Source organism: Notamacropus eugenii, chromosome 3, assembly GCF_028372415.1.
Source record: "Notamacropus eugenii isolate mMacEug1 chromosome 3, mMacEug1.pri_v2, whole genome shotgun sequence".
NCBI lineage: Eukaryota > Metazoa > Chordata > Mammalia > Diprotodontia > Macropodidae > Notamacropus > Notamacropus eugenii.
Window position 1 is genome coordinate 170331910 of NC_092874.1, and position 19433 is coordinate 170351342.

The 19433-nt window shown below is 39.6% G+C and overlaps 1 protein-coding gene across 2 annotated transcripts in view; it reads right to left on the reverse strand.

Annotated features, from left to right (window-relative positions):
* PROSER2 (proline and serine rich 2) overlaps positions 1–17296 on the reverse strand; it is a 69662-nt gene extending 52366 nt beyond the window's left edge. The window contains exon 1 of one of the 2 annotated variants that reach the window (XM_072653336.1): positions 17182–17296. The gene's annotated coding sequence lies outside the window, so the exon portion shown is untranslated. The other variant, XM_072653335.1, reaches the window with a different exon arrangement.
* Between the last annotated feature and the right edge of the window lie 2137 nt (positions 17297–19433).

Here is a 19433-nt window from a genome sequence, read left to right on the forward strand (position 1 = left end):
GGCCCCAAATTTTAGAGATGAGGAAATTAGATCCACAGAGATTAAATGACTTACTCAGAGATAATGAATGGCAGGGCTAGGAGTCCTCTGACTCTAAAATCCAGATGCTCTTTTCATTGCATCATGCTGCAGTGAGATCCAACAATGACTTTTTGAATAGTAATCCTAATTCAACACACTACAGACCTCTCCCCATTGTCCACCGAGTTACGTGCAATTTAGATTCTTTAGACATTCTATGTTTTGTATTCAGATCACATCACCAGAAGAAGACTTGTGTGAAAAAAGATGGATTTCTCTTTCAGGGAGCAGCTTGCATTATATATGCTGTACTTTTAGTCCTTGTGTATGGAGGAAAAACTGCTAGTCAGCAAGACCTACCTTGAGTTTATCCAGACTAGCTAAACAAAGTCACAGCCTCTTTCACAGAATCACAGGTGCAAGGAACTTAGGCAGCATCTATGTCAAGGGTTCTTAGCCATTTTTGTGTCTTGAGCCCCTCTGGGAGTCTGCTAAAGCTATAGACCCCTTTTCAGAATAATATTTATTGCTTAAATTCATAACTGCAGGAAATGCTATATGTCAGTGAGAGGTTAGTAAAAATGAAGATGTAATTTTTTCCCATCTAAGCTTATGGGCCCCTTGAAATCTAAAGCCTATTATAGACTCCCAATTAAGAACCCATGATCTATCAAAAAAAATAAAAGAGGGGGAAAGAAGCTATTTGTCCAAAAATATTTATAGCAGCCCTTTTTTGTAGTGTCAAAGACTTGGAAATCGAGGGGATGTTCATCAGTTGGGGTATGGCTGAACGAGTTGTGGTGTATGATTGTAATGGAATATTACTGAGCTGTAAGAAATGATGAGGAGAGTTTTAGAAAAATCAGGAAATATTTATATGAACAGATGCAAAGTGAAGTGAGCAGAACCAGGAGAACACTATACACAGTAACAGCAACATTGTAAGATGATCAACTGTGAATGACTTAGCTATTCTCAGCAATATAGTGATCCGAGACAATTCCAAAAGGTCTCATGTTGGAAAATGCTATCTGCATTGGGATATATTTTGCATGATTGAACATGTATAACCTATATCAAATTGCTACCACTTCAGGGAGGGAGGAGGTGAGAAAGAGAGGGAGAAAAAAATTTTTAATGAATGTTAAATTTTAAAATCAAATTAAATTTTAATGAAGGTTGAAATTTTTTAAAATGAATGTTAAAAATTGTCTTTACATATAACTGTGGGAAAAAATAAATTATTTTAAAAGAAAGAACCCCTGATCTAGTCCATCCTAGTCCATCCTACACCTGAACAAATAATTCCCAAATTCCCATTGTATAAAAAATGTGGTCCTGTGGCCTTTGTTAGTAGACCTCCAATTAGGGGGAACCCATGAATTCCTCATGTAGCTCATTCCATTTCCAGACAGCTCTAATCATTAGGAATTTCCCCCTTAAATGAAACCTAAATCTGCCCCTTTGCAGACACTTTTGCTCTAATTCTGCTCTCTGAAGCCAAGAAGGACAAATCTAATCATTCTTTCATGTGACAGCCACTTCAGACACTTGAAGACAGCAATCATGGTCTCCATAAATTTGTCTTTAGTTGGACTGACTGATAGAAAAAATAATTAGTCTTAATCCAGGTGACTTGGAATTAAGTAGGCCCCAGGTGTCTAGGCTAGCACTTAGAAAAGAGAATGTAATTTAACCATGGCCAGTGTTTATTCTCTGCAAGAGAACTGCAGAAATGTAGGTGCAGGTCAGGGTTTAGGGATTCCAACTCTTAGTCTCTTCTGTTAGTAGTCCAGCATTTGCCACATAGCCTTATGCCCTCAGTCTTGGCACACGGCATAAAGAAAGTAACAATGTTTGCTCTCAAGGCAGAGGCAGCCCAACTAAAGAAGGAATGGAAATTTGAACAGTTTCTGGAAAAGCTTCCCCTTTTCCATTTCAAGCTATAAATTATAGAAACCAACGTGGTACAGTGGAGAAGTATTGGAACTGAAATCAGAGGTTCAATGTCGGACTGCCCTTTAGTAGCCGGGTAATTTGTCCAAGGACAAATTTCTCTGAGTTTCTCTTATTATCTGAGACATGGGGATAATAATATGCACTATCTACGTCACAGGGTTTTTGTAAGAATCACATAAAAAACAGTGAAATTACTTTGCAACTGTAAGAGTGTTACATAAATGTGGCCAGTGAACTGGAATTGAGAGAATGTCAGTAATGAAAAGAATATTGTCTGGGCAGCACTGTTCCCAGTTAGAGTACTGGCTCTGCCTTTAAATCATTTTATGACTTGGGGTCACTGTTGCCTCAGTTTCTTCATTTGTAGAGGTAAGGGGCTCAGATGAGTTGGTTTCTAAGATCCTTTTCTAGCTCTAAAGTTTTATAACTGTCTTCATCTACTCTCTGTGGTTTTTGTCATCATCTCCCCCTTTCATCTTTATAGGGATTTTAGGAAAGATTTCATCCAAGAACATTAATGATAATAAATATTAATTAATTATTATAAATAAAACATGAAAGTCCTTTACAGTGAGGATAGTTTCTGTGTTGTTATAATACTTAATCATCAGTGTTTTTTTTTTCTAGTACATAAGCAGTGCGGGTGGCGGGGAGGGGAAACAGTGAAATAACTTTCTTTAATGTCAGTTTTGCTCATGTGACAGCTTCAGTAGTAGGGAAACAAGAGCTGACTTAAAGTAGGACTCTCACTTTCTTACACTATGTTTTTGTTACGGTTCTAACTGCGGCACATTCTCCTCTTGCAAGACACTGCACTTTTAACAGAAATGTCAAGTTTGTAAAATGAAAGCTAATCAATGAATTGTTCTTAAGAACCCTTTGTGTTTTCAGCTTGGGCATATCCTAATTCATTGATTAAAAAAAGCAGTGGGGGGTGGGGTGGAAAGGGGAAACAATGGTGTGCTTATTGTCTATTATTTGAATACAGTAAAACGTCACAAAAATTCAAGGTGAATTTTCAATTTTCATTTTTTCTAGAAAATAATTTCTATAAAGGAATTAGATTTTACTTTATCCCACCTATTTATTTGGAAGTCAAACTTGTCCCTATCACCATTCTCACTTGAGATCAAATTCCTCATTTTGTCCAGGATTTGCTTAACCCCATCTTTCTCTGATAAAATGTATAGAGTTGACACAGCAAAGAAGACCAAAAATCGCTCCTGTTGTTACCACCCATTTTCTTCGAAGAGTTTTGTCTCAATTCAAGAAAAGGAAAACCACTAGCACTTTGGTCACTACGGAACTGGAAATTATTCAAAACTCTTTCTGAAATTTCAGCTTACCTGTAGTGTCATGATCACGTCACAGCTGGCACATTTTCCATTTTCCAAAATATACTGTCAAGGAAAGTATCCAACAGAAGAGAAAAAACAAAATACCTTCAATGGTACCTTTTCTCACCAGGCCTATATATACATGGTTTGCTCTAAGAGGACCATTCAGGCTAAGAACTCTTACTATATTGTCCCATTGGTCAATGAATGAGTGAGCTCATCGATTTAAATGCTGCCTCCACTGGTGCAAATTTCAACCCAACCACACCTTTTCAAAAAGCAGTAGAGGAGAACAAGTCATAGGAAGCTTGATTTAGGATCCAACAAAGCCAGATCCTCATGAGAGTATTTAGAAATGAAACCAGAAGGGCAGCAAGAAATATACGCAAAAATGGAACAGGTTTTCCAGCATTTCTCTGGTGACCTATTCTCATGACTGATGACAGTGAATACCACATTTGAACTCTGACACCTCAGTCAGTACCTCAAGTGCTATATAAGGAAGTGGAAATGGCATATTAAAATGAGATTAGATGTATACCCTATATCAGATTCCATGCCATCTTGGGGAGGAGGGAAGGAAGGGAGGGGGAAAAATTTAGAACTTGAAATTTTATAAAAATGAATGTTGAAAACTAAAAATAAATAAATGTTTTTAAAAATGAACTTGGCAATGGCAGAAAATATGGTAAAGAAATTAGAGATCAAAGGGTTTTGGATTACTGAGGAGCCTCTACCTGTGTATCATAAAGACCGTCTTTAAGAAGAGTTGGGGGGCCAGTGTGTTACTTTGTTGACTGTACTTATTTCACAGATTCAGAGCTGGAAGGCATCACAGAGGCCAAAACACTCATTGTATAGACATAGAGTCTAAGGTTACATGAATTTCCTCAAAGAGTCCTAGGTCATAAACATCAAGACGTATACCCACATCTTCTGAAGTCAGAGTGGGTGCTCTTTCTACTATTATAGGGAGAGCATTAATGAATCAGTCAACAAGCATTTATTAATTGCCTACTATCCACCAGGCACTGTTCTGTAAGCTGGGAATGTGAAGACAACAATGAAACAGGCCCTCCTCTTAAGGAGATTAGATTCTATCATCTTTGGGAAGGGATGGTGATTTTTTTTTTAAGTCTCAATAAAACATTTAAAAAGAATCAATAGATGTCAGCCACAGGAAACACTGACCACATAAGGTGAAATTGTTCATATTAACAACCATAAGATGGCAAGTAGGAGTCATGTCAGAATGAGTTTCCTGCATTCAGACTGGCTAAAAGCAAAGATCAAAGTCATTATCAAATTAGAAGATGAGAGGTGAGAAGATACTGCTTTGAAATTACAAATTCACCCTGACCTATTTAAACAAGCCAAGAAAAGTTCAAGTCAAAGGAAAGGTGACCACAATAAAAGGTCCCAAGAACCTAGAGAACACCTCAGCCATCAAACACTGGATCCTACATCCAAACTGACACAAATGGCCAATCTAATGGTGGGTGAGTCTTAAATTCATTTGGAAAACATTACAGAGCAGCATGGTTGATATTCAATATTAATCACAAAACAAAAGGAGTTTTGGAGAGGGAAACAAGACTGGAGTAAAGCATGGTGCTCAACCCAACCAAATGAGGTCATTCCAAGAACATTTACAGGTGAAACCAGGAGGAGGAGGATTAACAAACAGACATAAAATGAAACAGATTTGGTTTGTGAATTGATAGTGCTTGTGATCTTTAGCCATGCTCCTCTGTAACATTTTCTAAATGTCCTTCTGTTAGTCAACTGATTAAAGAAACAAAGGCCAGGTATCTAATTTTAACAGTCTTTTATAATACTGCTCCAACTTATCTCTACAGACTCATATCTTTTCATATTATTTCCTTGCATGAACTCTCTCTTCCACCCAAATCAGCTTACTTATCACTTCCGAATATAACAATCTCCCACCTCTATTCCTTTGCCTAGGCTGTCCCATATGCATAGAATAGTCTTTCTTCTAACCTCCCTGAAATCTCTCTTTCTCAAGACTCAGTTCAAATGGAGGGTGGGGGTAGGGAGAGGGAGAGGGAGAGGGAGAGGGATGAGACAGTGAGAGGCAAGGGCAGAAGTGAGATTTCGCAGCATCAGAGCGCTCTATGTGTCCAAAACTAAACTCATAATGTTTCCCCCAAACCCTCCCCATTTTCTACCTTCCCTGTGCCTGCTGAGTCACACCATCCTTGTAGCTCCTTAGGCTGACAATTTAGGAGTCATCCTCAACTCCTTGCTATCTCACATTCCCCACATCTAATCTACCAGAAATGTCTATTGATCTCACCCTTGAAAAATCTCTTAAACATGCCTCCCTTCTCCCCTCTGATACTGCCACCACTTTAGTGCAGCCCCTCATGACCTCACTCCTGGCCTATTTCCATAGCCTACTGGGGAGTTTGCTTACCTCTTCTCCCCACTCCAATATACCCTACAGACACCGATGCCATTTTCCTAAAGTGCAAGTCTGAACATATCAACCCCCACACCCCACCCCACTCAATGAACTAATGGCTTCCCACAGCCTCTAGGATCAAATAAAAACCTATGTTTGGCACTCAAAATCCTTTATAGATGTGCCGCCCCCCTGCAAATGCCCAGCTCATCTTACACCTTATTTCTTACCATATATTCTTCCATCTAGTGACACTGGCCTCCAACACACACTCTATCTCTCAACTCCTGACATTTTCCCTGGCTGTCCAATATGACTAGAATGCTCTCCTTCCTTCTTCATGCCTCTCTTTTGGCTTTCCTGACTTCCTTTAAGTCCCAGGTAAAAATCCCATCTTTTACAGGAGGCCCAATCCCACTTAATTCTAGTTTCTTCCCTCTGTCACTTATTTCCTATGTATCCTGTATATAGCTTGTTTGTACATTTTAAAATTTTTTTTATTTTTTTAAATTTATTTTTAGTTTTCAACATTCAGTTTTATAAGATTTTTTTCCCCTTCCCTTCATTCCCCCCTTCCCAAGATGGCATGCAATCTGATATAGGCCACACGTGTATGACCATATTAAACATTTCCACATTAGTCATGTAGTGAAAGAAGAATCAAAACAAAAGGAAAAACCACAAGAAAGAAAAAACAACAAAAGAGAGAAAATAGTATACTTCAATCGGCATTCAGAATCCATAGTTCTTTCTCTGGATGTAGATAGCATTTTCCATCATGAATATTTTGGAATTATTTTAGATCATTGCGTTGTTCAGAAGAGCTAAGTCTAACAAAGTCAGTCATCACACAATGTTGCTGTTACTGTGTATAATGTTCTCCTGGTTCTGCTCACTTCACTCAGCATCAGTTCATGCAAGTCTTTCCTGGTTTTTCTGAAGTCTGCCTGATCACCATTTTCATTACATTCATATACAACGACTTGTTCAGCCATTCCCCAATTGATGGGCATCCCCTCAGCTTCCAATTCTTGGCCACCACAAAAAGAGCTACTATAAATATTTTTGTACATGGGGGTCCTTTTCCCTTTGTTTGCATATTTTTGTTATTAGACTATAAGTTCCTTGAGGGGAGGTACTGTCTTTTGCCTCTTTTTGTATCTCTAGTGATTAGCACAATGCCTGGCATACTTGTTATTCAGTCATTTTGGTCATGTGTGACTCTTCATGACTTCATTTGGGGTTTTCTTGAGAAAGATACTGGTGTGGTTTGCCATTTCCTTCTCTAGCTCATTTTACAGATGAGTAACTGAGGCAAACAGGTTAAGTGACTTGCTCAGGTCACATAGCTAGTAAGTATCTGAGGCCAGATTTGAACTCAGGAGGATGAGTTTTCCTGTCTTTAGGCCCAGCCCTCTATCTACTGCCCCACTTAGCTGCCTCAACAATCTTCCATTTAGGGTACCAACAGTTAAGTTTTAAAGATGGCCTAAAAACTGTAATTCTTATCACTCTTTGTCTCCCCCTTTTGCCATTCCACAACTATCACTGCAGAAAACAAAGAAGGTCCCACCAGACTAAATCTATTTTTTATTCATCAGTTTCATAGGTTACCATGGCCAAAGCTTTCATTGACTGGTGGGCAAGCTACTAGTGAGAAGCCTCCCTGTACTAAGTTAAGCTGGTCATCACACTGAAGAAACAAGGAAGGGGGTGAGGAAAGTACCTAGGTAAATATCTGTGAGTAAACACACACACACACACACACACACACACACACACAAACACACACAACTTTACATTTTCTGTTTGTGTGTAAATGTCACATCAACTTTGTTTTTGGTGTATACATGTGTATATATATGCATATATGTGTGTATACACATACTATATGTGTGTATATGTATATATATATATATACATATATAAATATACAAAACTCTTCCAAAGTTGACAGATGCTAAATTGAAAAGTATGTATAATAAACATGAATGTTTATCTTTGTATCAACAGTACTCATTATTGGTCAACAGACATAAAGCACCTACTGTGCGTGTGTGCCAGGCACTGTGCTAGTTAATGGAAATACAAGTACAAAAGCACTTGAGAAGTCCTGGCCCTCAATAACTAACTGCACTTCTTTACATATAGCAAATTGTCAATAAACATTTGTGGAATTAAATGTTTATGTGCCTATGCATGTATCCACATTTAGGGAGGCATATGCACTTTACACATACTGGTTATATTATAATTAATCAAAATGGCAAAAGGTTAAGCTAAAAGTTGGCATGGGAGCAAATGAACGAGTTTTATGTAAAATGAGAATACTAATACTCTTGGGTTTCTATTCCTTGTGTTGGATTTCTTGATATTCAAGAAAAGTAAACTTTGAAAAGAAAAGAACACCTCCAGAAATATCTCCTAAGTATGCCAGGACTCTATTCCAGTACTGTGGGGATCAAGCAAGTAAAAATTCTGCTGAGTTGTTTTTTGTTTGTTTTTAATCTTGGTAGAACCAATATAAATTCATAAGACTTTACATTTTCCCCTTGGAATTTCTTCAGTAAAAGCCCTTGTTCTTTGAAGTGCAAGAACCCAGTTGAGAGTATTGAACAAACATTTTCTAAAAGACTGGCAAATGTATTGGCTCCAAACAATACCAAGCTTTCATTTAGAAGGAAAAAGAGGTTTACTGAAAAGAGATCTCTAAACAATGTAGAGAAACGAGTTTGCTTTTAGATTGGCCCTCTATTGTGAAAAGCTCCAGCTGTTAACGTGGGGCCAGTAATTTACTTTGGACCACACCACATAAAAGTAATTGATTTGCTTAATGCAAACAGATCACTACAAAGGCTTTAACTAAGTAATCTGGGCTGTTAACAGACCCATAGGGAAGAGGTCTTTTTATAAGAGAATACTGTCAGCTAAGAGAATGGTCTAGACATACCATTGTGCCTAAAGTTAAACCTCATCCCCCAAATGGGTGGGATAGACTTCAGAAGATTAAGCCTCTTAGAATAATAAAGCATTACCTAATAGAAAGCAGTGTGAAAGGCACCAAGAGGAACTGTGCTGACTTCAGAGTTCAATTTCATAAAAGCTTTGCAAGGTACCCATCTCAAATTTTTATTGTTTATCATTTTAACTCATTTTACATTTTGTTTGTGATAACAAATCCATGGACTACTTATAACATCAAAGTAGTTTATTTATGGGGAGGTAAATCTGTCAGTGTAAGTTTGGAGGTTTTTTTTGTGCATTAGAAGAAGCATAAAAGTAAGAACTCTTCTCATACTAAGATAACATTAACAGGAGGGAGACAAAAGTAGCCATTCTGATTGGGAGTGATAATTACACCATCTTAGGTTTGTTTGTTTTTTTCTTCACAGTAATTTATATTTTATTCATTTTTCAGTCTTATTCATTTTACCATCTACTAAACTTCACTTGGGAGCAACACAAGGGACTCTTTAAAAAAGCTATTTTCCATCTTGACTTTTATAGTCCTTTTCATCAAGACATTAAAAAGCACAAATAGGCAAAACCTGGCTTTGTTAACTCACTTAGCAATGGTATTTATAGAATTTAATACAGTTAGGGGCATTGGCATATAATGGGTATGTCTCAGCCTTTGGCCAACGCAGAAACCTATGTCCAAGAAGAACTCAACAAATGCCGTTGCTTGTTAAGAACTTCTCTGGACTTTTTTTTTTTTTTTTTTACAAATCAACAAGTGTCTGTTAGGCACCTATCATGTTTTGGACTTGGTGCTAAGTGCTAAGGATACAAAGAAGGGCAAAAGACAGTCCCTGCTCTCAAGGAGGAGTCCCTGTTCTCATAGGGGAGACAACATGCAAAAAGCCATGTACAGACAAGATATGTACAGGATAAACTGGAGACAGTCACCCCAAGGAAGGTATTAATATCAAGAAAGTATCAGAAAGGCATCTTGTAGAAGGTGAGATTTTTTAGCTGGCACTTGAAGGGAGCCAGGGAAGTAAGGAGTCAGAAATGAGGAGAGAGTTCCAGGCCTGGGGATCAGCCAGTGAAAATACTCAGTATTGGGAGAATGGAGTAGTTTGTTCCAAGAAGAGCAAGGAGGTTTTATCCCATCTACTCTACACACTATAAGGACAGAGGCTTGGCTTAATTTTGTGTGTCCCCCTCTAGTACCCAATTCATTAAAGACTTGTTGAGTTAGATTTGCTTGACTGTTGTTCTTTTAGCTCTTTCAGCTTTACTACCTGGACTTATAACCTTAAAGGGAACTTAACCTTTGTCTCAGTTTCCTCATCTGTAAAATGAGAAAAGTTGAACTCATGGCCTCAAAGGTAGCTTCCAACCCTAAAGCTGTGAACTTATCATATGGTTTTTAAAAACTCAACAAAATCAGAATATAGAATTAAAACAGTTAATGCACATGCATTTATTAAGCACTTACCATATGCCAAGTCCTATGCTAAGCACTAGAGGTACAAAGGAAGCAAAATCCTGGTCCCTACCCTCAAGGAGCTCATTCTGCAAGAGTTTAAATGAGCCTGTAAGATTAGATTAAATTTTCCATTTGACTAACCTTGCAGTGCCTTTATGGAAGAATTAGATACACAATTCAGGTTTCATGTCAAAAAGCTGCCTTTTTTTCTTCCTGAAGTGGAAATCAAGCTTTTTTTTTTTTTAAATTAGATGTTTCTTTCTAATTCTTTTCCATGGGAATATAACTAAAACCCTAATGGAAGTAAAAAACAAACAAAAACAACATAACCACAATAAAAAACAATTATGGTTCAGCACACAAATATTCGTATTATAATTATCTTTTCAGTGTTTAAGTCAGTGAGGTCAGCCTGCATTATGGAAAACTGAATCCACAATCCAATATTTCTTGAAGACCTATTATGTTTAGTAGGCAATATTACTATGCCTACTTTGGATATCAGAAAGTTGAGCTACACAGCAGTGAACCTGGAAAGTGGGGCAAGAGGTGGGAATGAGGTTCTAGATCCAGGAGCCAGGGATCTTTTTGAATGTCTGACATTTTCAGGGGTTTCCTTCTAATGTTTGTATTTATGTCTTTCCTTTGCTAACACCTCAGTAAAAGTATTTACAATATTTGCAGATCTCTAGACTTTCTTCTTGATCCAGTATGGAAGAGACAAGAACTAATTTCCTGATCTCTACCCCACTCTACAGTGTAGACTCTTCAAATCTTGATTTGATAGAAAATCAGTAGGGGGTTATAGAAAGAACACGAAACAGTTAATGCACATGCATTTATTAAGCATTTACTATATGATGGGTACTATGCTAAGCACTGGGGACACAAAGAAAAGAAAAAGAACATATAGAAAGGTACACATTCTACTGCTTATTATGCATATGACCTTGGGCAAGTCACACTCTTAAGTGTGTCTACTGTAAAATATAGGTAGAAATACTGTAAAATACAGATAGAAAAGAGATAAATACTTCTATCAGTATAGTGTATAGCAAATGAGAATGTATGAAAGCACTGTAGAAAGGTGAGTTATTACCATAACAAAAGTTAGAAGACAATGGTAGGAGGTATCTTGCACAGCTTTTGATAAGGCAAGAAATCATAACCAGACAGGATAGAAGAGATTATAGGAGAAAAAAATAGACCAATTTAGTTCTATGAAATGAAAGTTTTTACACAAATAAAATTCCTGTAGCTAAAGTCAGAAGAAAATATACATACTGGGCAAAAAATTATTTGCATTTCCTCTCCCTGGTAAAAGTCTGATGTCTAAAGGGAAAAAAGACTAAGAACTAGTCTTAAAATAAAATGGTTATGGGATAGTGACAGTTTTCAAAAGAAGAAACAAGAACTATCAACCACTATTGGAAAAAATTCTTCAAAAACCACTAATAAAAAAATAAATACAAATTAAACTAATTGAGGCATCACACCCATCAAAAATTTCAAAGACTGGAAATGGTAGGAACAAGTAATGTTGGAGCAGCTATAATTCAGTCCAACTGCTCTGTTAAGCAATTTGGATTATGCAAGGAAAGTTGTTAAATTGTTCCTTATTCCCCCTAAACCCCTTCCCCTTCTTCCTAACTTCCCTAGTGCTGCAGAAGGAAACATCATTCTTCTAGTCACCCAGACTTGAGACCTAGGTATCATCCTTGTCTCTTCATTCTTCCTTACCCCACCTCCCCTCCCCCACAGGAATCAGGTCCTGTGTATTGACCTTTGTAACATCTCTCCTCAGACTGGGCCATCACCTTGGTGCAGGCCACACCTGGACTATGGAAGGACTCGGCTGGTTAGTCTCTCCACCTCAAGTTTCATTGCATTCCAATCCTCTCTCCACTCAGCTGTCAGATTGATCTTTCTAAAGCACTAGTCTGATCATCTCACCCACTAACTCCCTATATCTGTATAAATATAAATTTTATATGAATATAAAATCCTCTGCTTCGCTCTGTAACCCATCCTACCTTTCTAGTCTCCTTTCTTGCTTCTGTTGACTCTGATCCGTTGACACTGGCCTCCTTGGGCATTTTTATTGGCCGTGTCCCAGGCTTGGTATTCTCTCCCTCTTTATCTCTGCTTCCTGGCTTCTTTCAAGTCTCTCACCAAAAGTCCACCCTCTGCAAGAAGCCTTTTTCATTCCTTCTTAATCTGCGTGCCTTCCCTCTGAGATCATCTCCAATTTATTATGCCCATATCTTGTTTGTGTCTCCCCCATTAGACTATAAACTCCTTGAGAGCAGAGACTCCCCTACCCCCCACCTCTCTTTGCCTAGCTCTTAGCACACTGCCTGGCACACAGTAGGCACTTAATAAAGGCTTGCTGACTCTCATCCGGTGATGCCATTTCTGAGACTATACGGCAAGGTGATTACTGACAGCAAGAAGACACAAATGTACAAAAACATTTATAGTAGCAAGATTTGGGATAACAAAAAGATAGGAACTTAATATGTGCCCGATGAGGAAGGAACAGCTGAACACATATGAAGAATTCAGAACATGGGAAGACTTGTATGGTGATATAGGGTGAAGAAGGCATAATAACCAAAGGAATAATATAGATGATAACTAAAACTATATAAGAGAACAAAAATAGGCAACAAAAATCAAGTCAAATACCACATTGTTGATAGTAGACCAACATACATCACGTATCACACTTCCTTGATGTTGAAGAGACAAATGATGATGCAATCACATTAACAGATGGGGGAAATGGTTCTGTGCGTGTGTGTGTGTGTATACATGCACACATGCATGTATCCTTGAGACATGGGGAGAAGCCTAGGAGAAAGGGCAAAAAAGATACAGTAGTGACAAAGAGAAAGAGCGATCTGATCAACAACCTTGTAAATGAAAACAGTACTGAAAGAAGTAACATCTCTGATCAATACATTGAATAATCTAGAAGGCTGATGCCTCCCCGCCTTCCCTTGGTGGAGAAGTGATCATGATTTGGCTGTTGGGGGAGACTGAGAAATACATTTTCAGACAAGTCCAATACATTTTTTTTTTTTGCTTGACTATACTTATTTTGTTACAAGGGAAGCTTGTGACAGTGATGTAAAAAAAAGTGTCTGAAAAACTTTTAAAAATACACAGAAGGAAGTTCAGACTGGGACACAGATAAGCTAGTTAATGTTGATAGTACCACATTAAACTTACTATATTAAAAAAACAGCACCCCCAAACCCAAGCTCTCTGTAATTGGTTCATGATTTCATATTCAATCCTCTTTGTTTCAGGCTTTCTTTGTACATGGAAATACTTGTTGATGATTTTCTAATTTATAATAATTTTTAAAATGGTGATCCAGAAGGCAACACTATAACACATAAATTTAAAAAAAGTAAGTACCCTATAATAATGACCACTTTTACTCTACATATGAAAAAGTTTTGGTGGCTGCTGATATAAATCTAATACAAAGGAAGTACATATATAAACAGAGTAAAAGCAAAGCACAACTAGGCGAACAATATAGAAAATTATTTTGCTAATATTTTAAAAATCCTGCTATAAGGCGGTTGGATGCAGATTAAATGCATTGATCAATCTTTCATTCATTCAATAACCATTTAGGAGCCAGATATAGAAGACAAAAATCAAACAATTCCTGCCCTCAGAGAAGAAATGATGACAAACCTCTATTTTCAACATTGTGGTGGGAGACCATGGATGTTGCCTGCTGCCTCTACCATCAGTCAGCGACTGGGTGGCATGGTTCTGATGAACTTTTTCCCTCTTTTACAGGGAAGGGTTCTATGTGAGAGGGGAGGGGATGTGGAGAGTAGAGGATTGTATTGGAAAATGACTAGGATGGAAAAAAACAAAAAGTATTTTTAAAAACCCTTAAAATAAATTCAATGAAAAAGGGAAATCAATTCTTCACAGAACCTGGAGACATTTTGTAAAGATTGAATGGTAGACTGTTCTCTCTGAATTATATGTTCCTCAGCATCAACCTTTATGACACAGATGACAAATCCCAATGCTTTCCTGAAACATACTGAATCACAATATCTTTAGGAAGAAGGCAGTAAGTTTAGGAAAGTGAGAAAAGCATCATTAATAGCTAAAGTCCACAGTTTTCCTTGAAACTGCATTTCTTGGCTAGAGAATCAGGATGTAAGATACTCAGATTCTGTCTTTCTTTGCTCTTATTCTGAGAAGAACAACACGTGTACAAGTGCCTCAGCTACTACTTATGGATAGTGGGAGCTTTTCTGTAGGAGCAACCAAAGAAATGCTTCCTCAACTCCAAGAAGAGGGGCCATGCAGATGGGGTAGAGCTGCTGCCTCACTTCTGGAAGGCAACAAGGTCCTAAGGCAGCTAGCTGCCACCACAACTTTCATTGTTGATCAAAAGAAACTGAGACCTAGTTCCTTATCACCTTGGAAGCCTCGTTCAGGTCTTTGGCAGATATCTCAACATAGCAGGATTCCTTCCTGAAATAATGAAAGGGTACCTGAAGGATGGCTTTCACCTTTAAAGTAATTGAAAGACTTGGTAATGAGGTACTACAATAGTATTAGGATAATGCATAGCATGATGCTGTCCACACAGTAGAGGCTCACTGTATATGATGCTTTTGCACCTCCTTTAGTTCAAAAATACCTTCCCTTGACCTCTCTCTCTTCCTTCTATTTCTCTCCATTTCTGCTCATCTTAATCTTTTGATATTTCCTAGAGATGATCAGCTACCTTTAGAGTAAATATCAGGTACCAACTTCAGATTGTATAGGTGTCTGAGAATTCAGGAGCTGGTGCCAGGTGCCTCCAGCACCTGATAAAGGCTCTATGAATTTGACTCATACAAACTGATTGTCTAGACACCGACATGGAAGAGTGCCAGACACATGTAGTACTCCTTTGACAGTTTAGTTGTTGTATCCAGTGATTCAGACATCCCTATCAACAAGAAAGTTAATGTATCTCCCCCACCTCCCCACATGCCCCCAAAGTTCTCTTTTTTTCTTCTTGCCTTATTTTTTTCCTCCCTCCTTACTCATTTTGGACACAGGAAAGGGGTGGGGGGCAACAAACATACACACATCAATGTATCTCTAAAGAAAGGACATTTTTGGAGCTGTTAACAGGAACTCATTTAATTCCAAGGGATTAATCTATTGTAGCCTTAGTAATAAACACACAAACTTTCATACTCTCCATTCCAGCAAGACCATTTCAATCCTTTCCATCCTATCTCAAATAAGAAGGGAGATGGTTTATATTTGTACACTGACTTCACAAATTAAAGACCCCTTTCCTCTTAGAGAACACAACTAATTATATGCAAACGGCAGACAGATTTCCAGAGCAGAAACTTGCTTATTGCCCAGTGGCACAAAGTACAGTGATTACACTCTTTAAAAAGTAGGGGAAAACACTAAGAAAAGTTTCCCCTTTGAGAACTTTTCTCCATGTTTCCCCTTAGTACTGGTGTATCCACTACCCTAAACTGTTTTTCAAATAAATAGATTTTTCCCCCTTTTTTACTACATTAAAAAATGGTGGGGGGGAGTAGTGTAGTGCAGGTTATAAGGTAAATAAAGAAAGGCAGTCACCAAAACCAACTTGAACCCATAATAGAACATGAATCCCATCTACTGATAAAAGTTTTCTTTAGCTCCTGTTAGTTTTCTATTTCTGAATATTACTTTTGGCAGACAGTTATAGCTTTCTGAGGGTGGTTCTTGGAGAGGGGAAAAAAGCAAGACAAAATTTGGGCTCAAACAATACTGGGAAAGTTTGAAAAACCAGTGAGCTGAGAAACAGTTTATTTTATTGCCTTTTGTTAAGTTGTCCCACAATAGCCACATTTTTTTTTCCTTTTTAATCCTTCCCATACTGGCTCAATAGAAAATCCGAAACATTTGGGTATGATTCAATTACTAGCTGGGGGGGAGGAGAAGGAAAACCTCATCATTTAGTTCTGGAGTTAGGTTTACTAGGGGATAAAGGCTTGTGCCTCAGCTTCCAGGTAAAGTGGAATCCTACAATGCCCACATGAAGTTTAGAGAACAGTTTAGAGTTTGCAGAACAGTTTAGAGGCAGAGGTCCGGGACGGATTCCGAAGACTACGAAGGGGAGAGGGCATATCAGGCATTCCCTTGGGAGGTGAGCACGTAATTGCCAAGGTGAAGGGGGCAAAATAATGGGTGAGAAGCAACAGCGAAAGTATAGGTAGGTAAACTCGGGGATGAGGGGTGATTATTAGTAAAAGCCACCTTCTCCTAGTTACAGGTTGCTTCCCCCTCCCCCCCGCCCCGCCTGCGTCCCCAACTAGTTGCCACGAACCCCTGAAATCCCGAAGGACAAACAAGTTTCCTTGTTTGGAGTGGAAAATGCCACCTCAGTCCCCTTCACACGCGGATTCAATTCAATTCAGCAAGCAGACTTTTCCCCGATGTGGGGGGAGGGGAGGAGCTGTCAGTCCCACTCAGAACTTCTGAAGAGAAGGGAGGGAAAAGGGTAGAGAAGAGCAGAAAGAGCTGCAAGGGGGAAGATCGCGGAGAGAGGGGAAATGCAGGGAAAAGTGGAAAGGCGGCGGGGGGAGAACAAACAGACCTTGGGGCCGATTCTTCGCCCATCAGTTGGGGTAAAATCGTTTCTCCCAACGCAGACCTTAAATGCAGTTTCTAGTATTGAAGTCTCGGACAGAAGCGACCAGGGCCAACACCCCCTCCTCCCGCACCCCCCAACACACACAGCTAGGCGCGACAACTCCAGCCCCCCCGCCCCCAGCCCCCAGCCCCCATCGGGAGGGCCGGCTGCCCTCGCTCACCTAGCCGCTGCCCGACCGGCCGTGCGAAGCCCCGCCGTCAGAGGGGCAGCAGGTGCCAGGCGGGAGTCCGGGGCACCCTGCGCGTCCCTCCTGCCTCCCGCACTGTCCCCGAGCCGCAGCGGCGGCACAGCAGCCAGCACTCACCCATGCGCACTGCAGGACACGGAGGAGCGGGCGGGCTGGCCGCCCGGCTGAGCCGCCACCTCCCACCTGCCCGGTCTGCGAGCCAGGCATTTAAAGGCGCAGGCCCCGAGGCTCCCCCCACCTCCGCCGTCCCCCGTCCGGCTAGGTGTCGGGGGCTTCCTGGCCCACGGCGGGCTGTTAGGGAACCGGTTAGCTGGAGGAAAGCTGCCCTGGCCCAGGAGTTGCCCGCATTCGGACTGCAGGCTGACTCTAATGTCAACGTCCCCGGCTGGAAGGGACCTGGAAATTCCGGCTTCTTGTCATCCAGCCCCCCGCGCTGAAGATGGGCAAGGGGGGTGAGGACGGAAGAGGGGAAACCCAGGGGGCAGAGGACGGGCTAGAGAGTCGGAAAAACGGGGCCTCAGATCTCACCTCGGGCACGTCCCAGCCGTGTGTGACCGCGGGCAAGTCAACCTGAGACTCAGTTTATCCGTCCGTGAAAATGAGTCTAATAATAGCTGTCATACCTACTTCAGTAGTTTTTTTGTGAGGCTCGAGAGATCCTATAAGTAAAGCGTTATGGAAATGTTAGGCGGTACTGTGTTTAAATAGCACTGCTTGACAAATGAAAATAAGACCTTCTATTCTATATCTGCCACGATGCAAATAACTTCCTAAGAAGGTGTACAGCGAGTCATGAACTCAGATCAGCTAGACTGAGGATGACACTTCTTTCATAGGCTGAGAGAGTAGGAAGAAAGTGGAATGATTAGTGGGGTAGAAGGAGCATCATTTTAATGATCAGTTTTTATTAAATCCCTGAACATAAAGTTATTATGAACAATCTTCTGTACCAGAATTGTAGTCTTGAGTGAGATGATAGGGTTTTTCTTATCCACATTTTACAGATGGTCAAAGGGGAAGTAGTTGGTTTCCTACAGTGGTCCAGTCATGGGCTGAGCCCTGGTCTAACCTTTCTTATTTTTCAACTCTCTCAAGGGAAGGAATAAATGCTTGATCAGAGGGAAGAAAACTACTATCCTTTGTCTGATATTTAATAACACATAGCTCTCACCTAACCCTGCATCTTTAATTAATGTTTACAAAATACTTTAATCTGCCCAATATGCTAGTAAACTAGGCAAGGTTACAACTTGTCAGAGAGGTACAGTAGGTTGGTCACTTGACCCAAGTCTTCGAGAAAATTATTCTGTCCGAGAGCCAAGATAAGTCAGTCAGTCAAGAAGCATTTATTAAGCACTTGCTGAGTGCCAGACTCCGCTAAGAACTAGAGAAAGGCAAAACTAGAGTCCCTGCTCTCAAGGAACTCACTTTTTAAGGGGAGAGAAAATGTAGGACAACAAAAAAATTACTTACAGGCTATGTACAAAGTAAAAGTAAGGTAATCTCAGATGGAAGACATGGGGGAGGGGCGCAAGGAAATAATAAAAGCCTCTTGCAGAAGATGGGGTTTGAGATGATGTCATTGAGTTTCAGGGCCTGCATTTCTCCACTGTACTTTTTTCTTCCTCCTTTGCGTCCCCATGTTATGTTGTGACAAGAAATTTGACATTATAATGGATTAATATTATTTAATATTTATTTAACACATATAGTGTGGCAGGCAGTATTTGCAACCTATATGAAAGAATAACTTCTAAAGGAATTCACAGTCCGAAAAAAAACAAAACACATGGTTGTAATGGTAAAACGTATTTTGAGAAAGGCTCTCAAAGGTTTTTTAAATGATGATTATTATTATTTTTGGCTAGGAAGGCTCTGCCATCCTTCCCTTTCTAACACCCCTTCTGAACTTTGGGTAAACAGTGAACTCCTTGTTGTAAGTCTGTGAGAGAGAGGGCAGGCATGGATAAATCCCATCAGAATTGCTCAAGCTAGTCATTCTCCAGTGCATGAGATCCTAGCCCTATTGGAGTAGAGGGATGCTGTTTCTGGTACTTTTCCTTTTTCTCTATGGTAGTTCTTTTCTTTTGAGGAAGAATGGTTGGAGGATTAAAGAGGAATGAAGACAAAGCAGAACAAACTAAAAAGGGGTAAGAAGAGAAGTGGGCATCCTGAGAAACACTAAGAAGGTAAAAACTTAGTTTAGGTACAATTTCTTCTTGAAAATATGAGAGAGAAGGGAGAGAGAAAAACAAAAAAGCATCTTGAGTCTGATTAACAAACATCATAGAATTACTGACTTTAAATGTTTCAGATTTGCACACTGCTTCCTTCACAGTCACTTTTTCCAGTACAACTTGTGGTTGTCC